At 40.5% G+C, this 15,782-nt stretch overlaps 1 long non-coding RNA gene across 2 annotated transcripts; it reads left to right on the top strand.

Moving 5' to 3' along the window:
* The first annotated feature begins 5,191 nt into the window (after positions 1–5,191).
* Positions 5,192–9,089, top strand: LOC138983282 (uncharacterized). 2 transcript variants are annotated; one of them, XR_011461064.1, is made up of 3 exons: positions 5,192–5,713; positions 7,770–7,860; positions 9,075–9,089. It is a non-coding gene; the product is annotated as an uncharacterized lncRNA (long non-coding RNA). The 2 variants fall into 2 exon arrangements; XR_011461063.1 differs by having other exon boundaries at positions 5,197–5,237.
* Positions 9,090–15,782: the final 6,693 nt, after the last annotated feature.

Genomic DNA, 15,782 nt, shown 5'->3' with positions numbered 1-15,782 from the left:
AGACTGGTTGGTTGATGGCTTGGTGGTTAACTGTTTTCAGTAATTGCTTGCTTTCTTGATTCTCTGTCTCTCTCACGGACCCACAGGCACCTTTACACGAATGCGCGCGTGCACACACAGACATTTATTCACATTCCAAACAGCAAAAGGGACTAAATGAATAAAACATTTCCAACTACCGTTTGGGCCTTTTTTTAACACTGTGTACCAGAGAAAACCATGTTATTTTCAGTTGTCAAAAATATCCGACTCATTGTCACAAGACCGCGTTTAGCCTGCGACCGTGTGCTTCCAGCGTAGCCACGGCAGGTGCCCCACCACACAGGGGACGTAATCGCATTTTTTTATGCAGCCTACTAGCGGAAGCAATTGTTTCCCTTGCATTGTCTCGCTCAAGACGTTTTGCTGTTCTCATTACTGTATGCTGGTTCAAGATACATGTCACGGCATTTTGCTGCGGTGGTTGTAATCATTGGATGAAGTTGAATACCAGGTCACAGGTCTCTTTAGAACAGTAAAGCTAGAGTGTGAGTTAAGGCAGGTCAAATGGAGACAGGGATATTACTCTTCATACACAAAGGGAAGCCACTGAGTTGTGTCGCCATTTTTTCCTGGCAGGCTGGGAATTCGAACACATCGAACAGGGAATGCAGAAGAAGAAGAAAAAGAAGAAGAACACGTCGAACATTCGAATGACGTAAATAGAACAAACGTCACATTTTTCAGGCAGCGGAAGTGTGGTGACGCGGCCCAGAACAAATGACGTCAGAAAATGACGACACCGCCAGAAATAAAAACAATGCGACACGCCTACCAACCACGAGGTCAAAAACACGTGGGCATCTAATGAAATCGGTACAAAGCCGTTCTCTTTGCCAGTGACATCGTAATAATCACCAAAGCTAACATTGAAGCTCCGGTAGCAGGTAAGAGAGTGTCTCCCAACCCGTGATGCTCACAGCGTGATTGCATCAGAATACCACATGTTAAAACCGGTGTTTGAACTAGAATAACAGCCAGTAGTATTAAGAACAAGTGTCTTGTGTATGCAGCCCTCTTTCTACTGTACGCTGGCAGCAGATAATACAATAATTGAAGTCCTTCGAGGCATAAGGGGCCCATAAGGCGAAATATTGCTTTAATTCCACCCTCAAAAAGTCCCAGCCTTCAAACCGTAACAAATAACAGTACGCACTATTAAGCAAAATTATAAACCAAGCCTTGATTATTAATTTTTATTATTACACTTGTATCAAACAAGTGACCTCCACCTTTTGATTGGCGTTTTTATTACATTTGAATCGGACTTGTGGCCTTTCAAAGTTGCGGTGACCTTTGACTTTCAACAGAGGTCATATGTAACAGTGGTTTTTAAAAACATAATTTAGTTGGCTCATATATCTGAAACAAATGATCGGACAACAGCCTTTTACATTATCGTGACACATATTTTTCTGAGGCACACTGGACAGTAATAGTGCAAAGGGTGGGGTTAATCAAGGGAGTGAACCCCCCCTAAAAACACTACCAACCTGTCGTTTTTTTTGGGTTTTTTAATGCCGTTTTGATCGCTCTTGCGTTTACAACCCATCTCATCAAATCGTAATTTATTTCCAGGCTACCAGCAATAAAATACCTCAACATGAGGAACAAATTTAAAAAAAACTCTGGCAAAAGACGTGACGTCACAAAGTTTGAGTATGCGCAACATTTTCGTTTACCAGTGCACTTCGTTACCTGCCCATTGCTGCTTTGGGTGATATTTTTTAAATGACTATTCCTATGCAGATGTTTGTGTAATTGGCCGTTTTCAAAACATACCCATTTTTCGATTTTTCGGTCCAAAATTCAAAACGGGCACTGTCTTCCGAGATTCATAGCTCCGAAACGAACCCACTACCATATATATTTTTTTATGCTGAATGCATAGCAGACAGATCGAACTTAAAAAATAACCAACTTTTGGGAGAAACCAAATTATATTTAACGGGTCCAGTGAACTACCTTAATAGCAGAAAAAGACAAAAAAACAAAGAAAGAAATCAAAACAAATCAACGACCACCTGATTGTTTTACTCCTTTTATTTATTTAACCAAGTAACAACAACAACAAAAGCATAATAACAAATATAACACCAGCAAGAACCATCCCCCTACCTTATTCTTTACCCCAGGATTACTTGCCACATCTCTCTGTCTCTCTCTCTGTCTCTCTCTGTCTCTCTGTCTCTCTGTCTCTCTCTCTCTCTCTCCCTCTGTCTGTCTTTATCTCTCTCTCTCTCTCTCGGTGGTGTGGTGTGTGTTTGTGTGTGTGTGCGTGTGTGTGTGTGTGTGTGTGTGTTGTTTTTTTGTGTTGGGGGGGGGGGGGGGTATTTGTCCTTCACGTAACCTAAAATATACCTGTGTTCTGAGAGTGTTAACGATGAATGTCTTGTAGCATATAAGTATTCATGCTTGTGCCTATCTCTGAAAATCCTCTTGGAGAAAAACTTCCTTCAACAATTTAGGAGTCAGAGGAGTGAGGCTGTCATTCACGGGGGATACTACCAGTCTCAGATTCCTCGCCACAGCCCTCAAACTGTTGTGTCAGCTGACATTGTCAAATTGACAGCCCCAATGGGTGGCCAATGCACAATACCTGGATTGACGTTGCAAAATATCTGGATGAATACTGGAAACACCCTCCAATTGCATTTCACGCAAAATGCATCACATAATCATGCGGTATGCGGAACAACGAGCTGCTCGCACGGGTTCTTCTTCTTCTTCTTCTTCTTCTTCTTCTTCTTCTTCTTCTTCTTCTTCTTCTTCTTCTTCTTCTTCTTCTTCTTCTTCTTCTTCTTCTTCTTCTTCTTCTTCTTCTTCTTCTTCTTCTTCGTTCGTGGGCTGAAACTCCCACGTACACTCGTGTTTTTTGCACGAGTGGAATTTTACGTGTATGACCGTTTTTTTACCCCGCCATTTAGGCAGCCATACGCCGTTTTCGGAGGAAGCATGCTGGGTATTTTTGTGTTTCTATAACCCACCGAACTCTGACAAGGATTACAGGATCTTTTTCGTGCGCACTTGGTCTTGTGCTTGCGTGTACACACGGGGGTGTTCGGACACCGAGGAGAGTCTGCACACAAAGTTGACTCTGAGAAATAAATCTCTCGCCGAACGTGGGGACGAACTCACGCTGACAGCGGCCAACTGGATACAAATCCAGCGCGCTACCGACTGAGCTACATCCCCGCCCGCACGGGTTCATTCTGATAATCATCGGTCCCCGCTATCGCTCATGTCTCTCTGACAGGATGGATAATTGCTACGCGGAGCACAGGGAAAGAAAGTGGTTAAAAACCGAAATCTATCAAAAGAAGAATACAGAGTTATCTCTCATATGTTTTTCGCTAATGTTTTTGACGAAAAGACGAAAGACGAACGTGATTGTAGAATGGCCGACTTCGACAGTGATCTCCGTTCTGTTCTTCACAGTTATGATAAAGACATCGTTCTAAGGTCAAAACAAGTCGAAATTCTGAGACTGCTGTAGGAAGGAGACCATGATATTGCTGCATCACTCCCAACTGGTTACGGAAAAAGTTTCGTCAGCTCCGTAGCCATTTTGTTATGATCACGTGACAAAGTTGATTATCACGTGACACTTTTACCATATTTAGAGTTGTTTGCACAATAAATACATCCGCGAAAGATAGCTCGCTTGAAACTGTCTTACATAACAAGTCCTTTGTAATTTAAAAATTACACAACACCATGAAAAATCATTATCGACGATCGCGAATCTGCTTATATCAATAACACATTACGAAAAGCTCTAATCATGTTAAAAAAAAATTGATTTCCTCTCCAGAGAAGGAAAACAAAGGCATCATGTCAGGAATAAATGAGACCCGAAGGGAAGTAACTCATTTTACCTGAGTTCAGGATGGCACTGGTTCAGTTGCTTTTGAGTCCATAATAAGTTAAAAGTCAGCTGAGCTCAACTATCCCCCCACACTATTACCAGTGACAAGGAATTCTGCAAACGTTGTCAATGTTGACCCTTGCGAGTATAATTATCTTATTACACGCCTGTTTATTCGGGGGTGCTTACATTTCAATCTGTCTGTTTTTTTTATGTTTTTTTTTAAATTGTCTCTTTCTTTTTTGTTTCTTTCGTGTTTATAGTTTTGATTATCTGCGCGTGACAGAAAACTGGGATATCTCTGAATAAGAAACTGCATGGTTTTACACGGTCCTTTATTCCCATGGCCATGGCGCGATGTTGTTGTCACTAAGGGCGAAAACTCAAAACGCCCCCACACAGTTATTGACCCTGGAGTTGTTGTTTGAAGAAAAATTCCAACAGCTCCACAAGAACGACGTCTCGCTTAAACTGCTCTGGCGTCAACAGCTCGGTGGAGAGCAAAAACTAGATTTAGCAGAATGAGATGTAAAAGTTTGTTCAAGTCTGATATCCTGTGGATTATCACCGCATCGATATTGAAGTTTGAAGTAGGCTGTACAGTTTTTGTGTTTCGCTTAAACCAGTGCTTGAATGTAGTTTACCCTGTTTTCCATTTAATTTTCAAGCGAAGCAGACAGGATGCTTTTAACTCCATCTTTATTGTTCTGACTAATACATTCAGGTCAGTGTGTTGCCTGGGGAGCTAGAGCCTGAGGGAAGCCCAAATATTGCCTTATTTGCTGGAGACAAATTCAATGGCTGGAAATTAGCCACAGACAATGCACTTTATTTCACGAGTGTTCCTGCTGTTGTAAATAGACTTATTTGTTGAACAATAAAAGATCAGCCACGCTCAGGCTTAGATGTTAGGAAACAGGCGCGATCACTTGCACGTTCGTGCGCGCACAACCACGGCGAGCACCCCCACTCACTCACACACAGACACACACACAGACACACACACGAAGAGACACACAGACACACACACACTGACACACATACACAGGAGCGCACAAACTAGCACACGCAGTGGCACACTGACGTGCGTGTGTGTGTGCGTGTGTGTGTGTGTGTGTTTGGGTGTGTTTGCCTGCGTGCGTGCGTGCGTGTGTGCTTGTGTGCGTGTATGCGCGCGTGTCCCGCGCGAGCACGCCTGAAACGCAGAAGGACAATACTTTCAATTAGGGCTCTTCCTGTGAAAATCCTTCAGACACTCTTTCATCCATTTGCCAACATACTGGGCGGTTACCCTTAGTGCTTGTAGGTTCTTCTGAATGGTGTGATACTCGTGAGTGTGGAATTGATCCATGTTTACTTTTCTCAGAGAGCGTTAAATCAAAGGTCCACCTCTGATCTGTTGCACTGACACACGCCGTGACAGTCAGTTATACTCGCTGCAACCTGCAAAAACAGACACCCAAGATCAGGAGTTGCAAAATGTCTTGTTCGACATGGCAATGTTTAACCTTTTTCGGAATTTTCTGTTTATTTCTGCCTTCTTTCTCAGAGGCTGCATTTCCGAAGAGAATGTTCCGTTTTTCTCTGTGCAAAGGACACGAAAGCTCTGATTCGGCGATTAAAAGCATGATTGTGAAGACGAAGTTGCAGTGTTGGACGGAATGCGGCGAGCACCCCACATGTCTCACGGCTACAATGTGTGTCCAGCAAGATGTGTTAACCTGTTCCTTGTTTGATACGTCTGCTGCTTCTACATCCTGTCAGGCGTTGACTGTAAATTCACTGTGTATAACGGCAAGGATGGTGGTGAGTAATATACTGATGAACATGATGTACATACACACGCGCGCACGCTTACGTCCTATTGCAAATGATTTCACAATATCATTATTTCAAACTTTCTGAAAGTATATTTATATTTATTTTCGGGCATAGCAGATTGCGAACACTATAAAACAAAGCTTGAATATCACTTAAACATGAATATTCTTTCAGAACACGATCACTTTGAACTCTTCTGATGCCATTTGTCAAAATTGGGGAAATGGTACGTTTGGCAAGCAGGTGCAAAAGTGTCACGGTCAATTGTTTTTAAAAATTTTATATGTGTGACTGTATGGACTCTGCCCAGCATTCTGTCATTTTCTGGTTCAAATCACTCGGATAACTCCAGGAAATATGTCCATGCGAATTGAGAAACAGATACAGCCTATAATTTTAGCCTACAAAACCGTCAAGTATTTACGCAATTTCCAGCCATATCGGAAACACACGTTGATCGTTACAATGATTAAAAAAGAAACACATCATTACAGCAAACGTAAACCAGGGATGTAATACCGCTTACAAAAATAGGTCCAATACCCCATTCAATTACCCAACCTTCGTTTGTATGATTCTTTGGATGACACAATATTCAAAACACTTGTTTCAGCACACTCTGAAAATTATCACAGGCAAAATATTACCAGAATCTAAACTTCTCCAAAACATTATTGCGAAAAATGTCGCACTCAAATTAAAGCATCAATTCCCGTGTAATTTTATTCAAACTTTCTATGCCAGTTCATAACCGTTCACTTGAATATCTCGTTCACCTTTCGGATTAAAGATTTCTTTTACAGAGATCACGTGACCGCCGCTCAAAAAAGGGTAGGCCTACCCTCAAAATCGACCGGACAAAAACAAAAGTAACCAATTAAATAAAATCCAGCCGATTTTTGAGTCACTTGAGAAAAAGTGACTCTATGTAATCGGTCAGTGTTAGTCTGTCCGGCCGGCCGTAGACACCACCTTAACGTTGGACTTTTCTCGGAAACTATCAAAGCGATCGGGCTCATATTTTGTTTAGTCGTGACCTCCAATGACCTCTACACTTTAACGATGGTTTCGTTGACCTTTGACCTTTTTCAAGGTCACAGGTCAGCGTCAAAGGAAAAATTAGACATTTTATATCTTTGACAAAGTTCATCGGATGTGATTGAAACTTTGTAGGATTATTCTTTACATCAAAGTATTTACATCTGTAGCCTTTTACGAACGTTATCAGAAAAACAAGGGAGATAACTAGCCTTTTCTGTTCGGCAACACACAACTTAACGTTGGGCTTTTCTCGGAAACTATAAAAGTGACCGGGCTCAAATTTTATGTGAACGTGACTCATTGTGTTGTGAATAGCAATTTCTTCCTGTCCATCTGATGCCTCATATAATATTCAGAACTGCGAAAGTGACTCGATCGAGCGTTTGCTCTTCTTGTGTATTTGATGACGTCATATCCGGCATTTAACAAAGTTAAGATCGCAATGTGGCGACCACATTTTCCCATCAAATTGGTTGAAATGTCGTTCATTCTTTGACCCGGTTCGGACGACGAGATTACATTTGATCTTGAACGCCTACAATTGTTTTATTTATCTTCAGATTTTTGTTTGAAATCGAAATTGAAAACAGACATAAAAGTGGTTGCATTGCATTCTTTACTTTATTCAAAATCAACAAATAAGAAGATATGTTATGTTTGATTTGATATTTTAAAACCACAATCCTTTGTCAGCAAATTGGGTCCCCTATGTTCATAATACCGATAAAGCACCGTAACGAACGACGGGTTTCGGTCACCCAGGACTGACTCTTGGTAACATCATTTTTGACAAATGTTTATATCGCTTTACGCGACTTCTTTTTTTAGGATGAAAATCGTTCGTACACATCAATACTTATTCTCTCGGATAACAGGAGTTTCATGTTGGTTCCTACAGTTTACTTTAACGAACTCTTGTTGTATATATCTAGAGCGTTTACTTCCTTTTGTTTCATAAATCAGTTTTCAGTTGCACAAATGTGTGTATGTCACTTTCTAGGATGACAGTTGTCAAAATGGAGGCCAGTACAACACGTCGACCTCGACCTGCGACTGTCCAGAAAACTGGGAAGGGTCTCTGTGCAAAACACGTAAGTGAATGTGCAGTTTGAAATTAGATCCATCCTATATATATACGATAAATAGATAATTGAAATCGCTGAGTTTTTTCTTTCTTTTCTGTTTTCTTGTTTGTTCTGACCGATTTCGCATCTTTAAAGGAAAAGTATTTAAAATAATTATGACAATACCATTAGATAACACTTAAGATTATATTGTATTTCTCATTAGGGATACGGTATCTTTGGATGCTCCGTGATGTGTATGTGACCACGACAACAACAAAATAAAGATAAATATTAAGCATTTTAAGCGGGTTTCTGCTACTCGTCTCTGCCTTGCTTTACCTGCTAGTAGGGAATCCTTACACGACCCCCCCCCCCCCCCCCCTCCAACCCCATTCCCCGCCACCCAAGCTCTTTAAACAGATAATATATAAAACACCATTTTGGAAATGTGTCCTAGCAAATGTGATCTTAAAAAGTCCAAGGGACACTTGCTGTACTGTCATCTAGAAGCTCCTGCACTGATTTACTCAAAACTAGCAGATGAAACTCACAAAATCCTATCTGCTATCCAGCAAATGCAAGTAAGTCCCACTGCTGTCAACGATAAAAAGTAGTACGAAGCGATAACAAATTCAGACTACATGGAACATTAATTGTATCCGAATATTTGGATAGACGGGCGCAGTGGCCTCGTGGATAAGACACCGGCCTCTTAATCGGAAGGTTGTGAGTGCAGACCTGCTAGTGCCTTCTTTGTATGTACACGCAAGCACAAGACTAAGTGCGTACGGAAAAGGTCCTGTAATCCATGTCAGAGTTCGGTGGGTTGTGAAAGAAACACGAAAATACCCAGTATGCTTCCTCCGAAAGCGGCGTATGGCTGCCTGAACGGCGAGGGTAAAACGGTCATACACATAAAACCTCACTCGTGCAAAGTGAGTAAACGTGGGAGTTTTAGCCCACGAACGAAGAAGAGGAGAAGAAGAAGAAGAAGAGTAGAAAGTTGCATTCTGTCGCCATTCTAAATCTCAAACCAAAATGCGTAGCTTTTGGGAACAGATGTTGTGTATGTGATTGTTGTTGTTGTCAGGAGTAAACTTGTTTAAGTACCATTTCATGTTAGAGCAAACATGAAAACACCCCATGCTTATTTTGCTCATGTATAACACTGTACATGTTTCTGACGCATTGCGTGTATTAGCGGTAAACATGACATGTATTCAAATATTTGTTTGCAGGCTCTCCAGAAACACGTAAGTAAAAAGCACTAGACACATAGGAAATCATGACTATAACTGTTCGCGTTTTCATTTGCGAATTTTTTTGGGGGGAACCAATCAAAACAGATTTCATCATCTAATTTGTTATTACGTTGTTTGCCTCCAAGATCTTGTATATTATTATATGTGTCTCTCTGTTTGGTCGAGCTGATTTGAGACCATCATTTTGTTCTCTCGTTTTCCCCTTTTTGAGTCACTTGAGAAAAAGTGACTCTATGTAATCGGTCAGTGTTAGTCTGTCCGGCCGGCCGGCCGGCCGTCCGTAGACACCACCTTAACGTTGGACTTTTCTCGGAAACTATCAAAGCGATCGGGCTCATATTTTGTTTAGTCGTGACCTCCAATGACCTCTACACTTTAACGATGGTTTCGTTGACCTTTGACCTTTTTCAAGGTCACAGGTCAGCGTCAAAGGAAAAATTAGACATTTTATATCTTTTCTCGGAAACTATCAAAGCGATCGGGCTCATATTTTGTTTAGTCGTGACCTCCAATGACCTCTACACTTTAACGATGGTTTCGTTGACCTTTGACCTTTTTCAAGGTCACAGGTCAGCGTCAAAGGAAAAATTAGACATTTTATATCTTTGACAAAGTTCATCGGATGTGATTGAAACTTTGTAGGATTATTCTTTACATCAAAGTATTTACATCTGTAGCCTTTTACGAACGTTATCAGAAAAACAAGGGAGATAACTAGCCTTTTCTGTTCGGCAACACACAACTTAACGTTGGGCTTTTCTCGGAAACTATAAAAGTGACCGGGCTCAAATTTTATGTGAACGTGACTCATTGTGTTGTGAATAGCAATTTCTTCCTGTCCATCTGATGCCTCATATAATATTCAGAACTGCGAAAGTGACTCGATCGAGCGTTTGCTCTTCTTGTTTCATGTACAACTTGTCCAAATAGTATTGAGAATTGCCATTTGTTTGTGTAGAGCAGAACGTCCATTACGCAGAGACACGTCTCGTATGTAAGGCATGTTTCTCCATTTGCACAATGGTAGGAATCAGTGATGGCGCTAATATTTTTTCAGACTGGTACACAAACGTTTATGATGAAAACTATCCAGAAAAAAAGGTAGGCTGGTCATTGGAACCAGTAAGAGTCCAACTCAGAGTAGTTCTAAAAATCAACCGGTAGGTTATTCCGGCAACCAATTATTTTCCGGTATTTTCTCATTTCAATTGGTAAAATACCAGTAATTACCGGTTACCGCCAATACTGAGGATTTAAATTTATCATGTTTCCGCTATGTTGGGATTGACATTATCACTAATGTAATGAAACACCGGGGCTCCAAACGCGCGTAAAATACAGTTTAACATCTTCCATGACATGACGGCTTTGCGTTTTGATCCTAGATAGATCATGCTTTTTGGCTTGAACAATATGTCGTTTACAAACCAATAGTTGTAGTAAATGTAATTTTGTGGGCAGTTTCAGACAAAACATGCAGGTATCTTTTGCGTTATGTTTCATTTTGGATCCTTGCGCTAAAGAGAATTCAAGTTCGTTTCATGAATAGTTGAGTCTGTGAGAAAAACAGGTGTGTCAGGACTTTGGAAACGATACTGATGCAATATGCTTCTCACAGGTAAAACCCCTTTAAAATATTGTTTTGAACTGTCATTTTGGTGACGATGATGGTCACCGCACATAAAACCAATGGATAAGTATATTATAAAACCATGATTTTGCAGTATCAGTACTGTCGAGTGCAAAAACGCACTGTGTACGTAACAGTGTTTTATTCATTTGATGAAATATAGGCCTATTTCCCCCACTTATTTCTGTTGAAATGATTAGCCTGCTTAATACTTTTCCTCAGTAATAGTGTTTTGTTCTCAGGCTTTTCCGACATTCTTTAACTTTGAATAAATTGCTACGGTTTGGACGTTTTCATGCATTTGGTGGACAGATGCATGTATTGGAGCTAACTTTTCAGAAGCTATACCTCAAGATTTAAAACCACTCTCTGATACCACATTAGTACTAGCGCAAACGGTGGCAGCTTTGTGAAGGTGTGCATTAGATCCTAAAGCCTAGGTCCCACTGTGACGAATTGTGACGGCGATCTACAACGATTTGGGATCCGTGGAGAAAATCTTCGAGGTCGTTGTGGTTCGTATTACTTCGTTCTTGTTCGGCCGATTTTTCGCAATCATTCGTGGCAAACATCTTTGTGGCAAAATCGTGGTAACTCGTTGTGGTTCGCCAAAATATTCGTGATAGTGTGACCTAGGCTTAAACAATGACATACAGACTGGTGAAGTGATTTACAATGATAACAAGGAACTGACTTGAAACCATGCTTTCTCTGAACATTGAAGCTGTGATTCTACCATTTCGTTTCTCGATACTGCCACAACCTTCCAGTTTAATCCGACCTCTTTCGGGTTAGGTTAACCTTTGTTTTGGTAAGAATCATTGTGTAAGGACTGCAATCTGCCTGTATTTCAGCGTGCTTTACTGGCGGCGTGTGCACACCGGATATGAAAGAGCACAGGATCCAGGGCGGAGTGACTTACTGCTGCGCTCCAAACTCAGCCTTCTTGGTGATGCTTTGTAAAAGCAACGGCGGGTGCGGCCCTTGCATCTGCGTCTAGCAAACTCAAAAAAGTACAGCTAAAATCACTGAAATGCTGAGTCCTGTACCGTTGTGTTAATTTGACATGGAATTCAGATATATTCATTTGTTTTTAATTTTTGAATAAGTTAGTTGTTTACTAGTAGGCCTGCACCTGGCTTCGCCCAAGTGTGATCACCTGCGTTTTTTCCGTTTTTCTTGAACATTAGTTGTGTAAGGATCAGCCAAATATGCTTTCTTATATGTGGCAAAGGTTTGAATTAAAGGGGCAGTGCATGAGTCACAGCATTGCTGAAGCAACGATTTGTTTTTTTTTAATAATAATAATAATAATAATAATAAAGTGTATTTATATTGCGCCTATCCCTTACAAAAAACAAAAATATTTGGCTCTAAGCGCATTACAACATGTGTAGAGACTTGGTACAATCAAGTCTGACAAATACAATAACACAATATACAGTCGGTCTCTTTGTCGCAGATTACGATATAAACAACCAAAAGTTTTACACAACTATCTCATAGATACCGTTAGTGTTGCCAGCCATATATGAAACTTTATGCGGTTCGTCCGTTCGTAATTAACATTTCCCGTGGTCATGTTCATGGCTTGAAAGCTGTGTGCAGTATGCCAAAATGGACTCACATCACCATCTTTTACAATTTGTGTACGTAATCAAACACTGACAATGTCTTTTCATGTTTATGAACTGTAGGCCCAGGATTGTAAGAATATGTTGCTGTGTGTTAGGCGTTTTAATGTACAATCTATGTATTTCTTTTATACTAGGAAGGAATCGTTCAATGTGACTTTACAAAAACCACGGGCTGTGTATGTGTGTTTTGCGGGATAAAACACTTTATGGAGAGGTGCAAAGGAATGTCAAAAGTGGCAATAAGAGAGACATTTTTGATTTTGAAACTCATGCCTCTGAAGAAGGATGTTTCTCAACGAAACAGAGAGTGACGTCAGCTTTAGGCCAAACAAAAAATAGTCTGTTTACGATAACATAGGTAAAAAAAATAGGGTCGGTAGGTCGGGATTTTTTATTTATATTTTAATTTGTTTTCTTCCAAAAAACATATTTTTAAGTTATTTTGCCAAAAAACTAAGATTTTTTTTATGTTATTTTTTTTTAATTTTTTTCCCCAAATGCCAAAAATAAGTCTAGGGTCGCGCGAAAAAAATAGGGTCGGTCGGGATACTGTAAACATACTATTTTTGTGTGTGTGCCTTAAATGCAGTTGATCTCAAAATGAAAAGTAGACGTTTTAGAACCTGTCTAATGCCATCTGATAAAACGATGTTTGTGTGCTGCAAAACGAGTTGGTATTCTTTCACTACACAATGTGTTTATCAAATAAAGAAAGGATCGAGATCAGGATTTGTACGAAGATTTGAAGTTACAAGTGGGAAAATACATGAGCTTTTTAGAACCATCTACTTTAATACTGGGATAGACCACAAAGCCAGTTGTTTAACACCAAGACCACCATAAAAGCTGGCTGATATTGGAAACAAACTTGAATCGGCCCTACTTAGTCTAATTGGTTAATGGGACATTACAAATCCAAAAACAAAGAGACTGCCAACGTTCCAAAATTCAGAATTTGAAATACAAGCAAAGGTAATTTGTTGGAACGTTTGTTATTGACAAAACAATACGTTACAATCACAAATATGTCGACCCAACGGTCTTTTAAGTGCACAGACAAACAATAAGTAACAAGAACTTAGCTTGGTTGAGTTTTCGGCCGCTTGCTGGTAAACCGCAAGCGAATGAATGATTATATGACGAAATAAATGACGTTACTGAAAAGGGAATGACGTCAGCGTCGAAGGAATGTTCCAAAGGTAAATAGAACATGGCAGAGAGACAGACAAAGAGAGAGAGAGAGAGAGAGAGAGAGAGAGAGAGAGAGAGAGAGAGAGAGAGAGAGAGAGAGAGAACGAACGAACGAACGAACGAACCAACTTTATTTTTCGAGGGTAATGGAGTAGATACAGCAAAGATCTTTTTTCATCCAGCCCTCGCCCAAGAGGGAATTAACTAAGCAGTGCATAATATTAAAGCAGAAGAAGAAGCAAAGCAAAAACATAAAAACATGGTTATTAAATCAGACAAAGAGAAAAAAAAAATAAAAAAAAATGTTCATAGCATACATGCCAACATGGTCATTGGTAATGGTATACATTAAAACACACACTTTGACACACAAGGTCACATGCACACAGACATACATGCACATACAGACACACACGCACACACAGACACACGCACACACACATACACACACACACACGCACGCACGCGCACACACACACACACACACACACACACACACACACACACACACATGTACACATTGTACACATAATCATAATGTATGTGCAAAATCCATGAAGAGAACAACGTAAACAGAGAGAGAGAAAAAAAAACTCAACTGAAATGAAATGATTATACTAGTAGATCTTCATGTACTTATCAAACAGCAGTACCTGATCGAGGCATTAAGTGCCACACGACGATGAAAGCATATACAAAAAAGTATGTCTTCTAAAACTGGCAACAGAAAGTGGCTGTCTGAGAGAGACTGGTAAACCATTCCACAGAAATGGACCTGAATATGCCAGACTAGTTTTATACAAAGAGAGAGAGAGAGAGAGTATGTACGCGTGTGGTTGTACGTGATTTGTGAAGACAAAATAGTAAGAGCTAAGGTTGAATGAAGGTAGTATAAACCTAATGTGTATATAATTACTGTGTTATGATGTCTAACCCTGGAATTGAAATTATGAGTGATTATGTTCAATCCAGACACCAGTTGAGTGGATGGGAAAACCGGGGAACCCCCGGTGGAAAAACCCATCAGTTAGACACGGAACAAAGGGGAGAAAGTGAGGGCTTGAGTTTAAGAATACTGTTCCGCTCAACGCTTAGCTCTGAGAAAGAACAAAATACTCACACACACACACACACACACACACACACATTCACTCACGCACTCACACACACGCACACACATTCACTCACGCACTCATACACACACACACACACACACACACACACACACACACGCGCGCGCGCACTCATACACACACACACACACACACACACACACACACACACACACACACACACACTGGCAATAGTGTTAATCTGCACTATGGGGATTTCAACTAAAATGTGAGTATCAGAGTTCCTTGTTTTTCATTGAGTCCATCTGGTTTTCTGGTTCCTAGTTTCTTGATCAGGTGAGTTGCCATGTCACCACTGCAACCAGGCAGACCACTGCATCCAGAACGTTCGTGTGTCGGGACTCTGGCTGATGTTCACGGACAATCCGAATGAGCGCAAGGACATGGAAACTCACCTGATCCTAGTTAGAGTTTAAACACATGATGCTAGTCACATCAGATCAATTGGCCTTAATCAGTATTGTGGCCGGCAAACGAAGACGCAAGTAGCTAGAAAAGGTGAATTTTCACCTCCATGGCCAAGTCATTCTAATATCGACATAGCACGTGCTCAACTGACAGAGTTGTAAGTACATTTTCGGCATTTGCTGTGTTTTACACGCACTTTCACTGCATGATCAGTCCGATAGCGTTAGTCATAGTCAGTACGACGTTTTTCCATTTGGTCGTAGCCATTATTTGCCAATGCACGTTTGAATACTTTGGTGTATCAAACACTCGAACTTCACACCAAGACACAGAAACTGTACTTATTTCAGGTCGTCACAACACCGTAGTCTTAGTCGTTCAGCAATTACAAGACACATTAGTTTTGATCGTTAACAATATTCGCACGTCTGGCCACGTTGATCTTAGACACAAGTCTTACCTTTATGTTTGTTTACAACACAAGGTACACGCACACAATTAGCCATTTTAGTCGTAGCCTTAGATTAAAAAAAGAAAAAAAGTAGGATTGTGTTTTGCACGTCTTCTAGACGTACAGCGATACCTGCGTGCTTATGTGAATGTGTATATACTTAAAATTAGTTCTTTAGACCAGTTATGATGCTAAACTTTTGTCGCCTTGCAAAGAAAACGTCTGTTTCCCTTT

This window comes from Littorina saxatilis, linkage group LG12, assembly GCF_037325665.1.
Source record: "Littorina saxatilis isolate snail1 linkage group LG12, US_GU_Lsax_2.0, whole genome shotgun sequence".
NCBI classification, from domain to species: Eukaryota; Metazoa; Mollusca; class Gastropoda; order Littorinimorpha; family Littorinidae; genus Littorina; species Littorina saxatilis.
The sequence above is the reverse complement of the archived record's forward strand: the minus strand, read 5'-3'. Positions and strand labels throughout refer to the sequence as shown.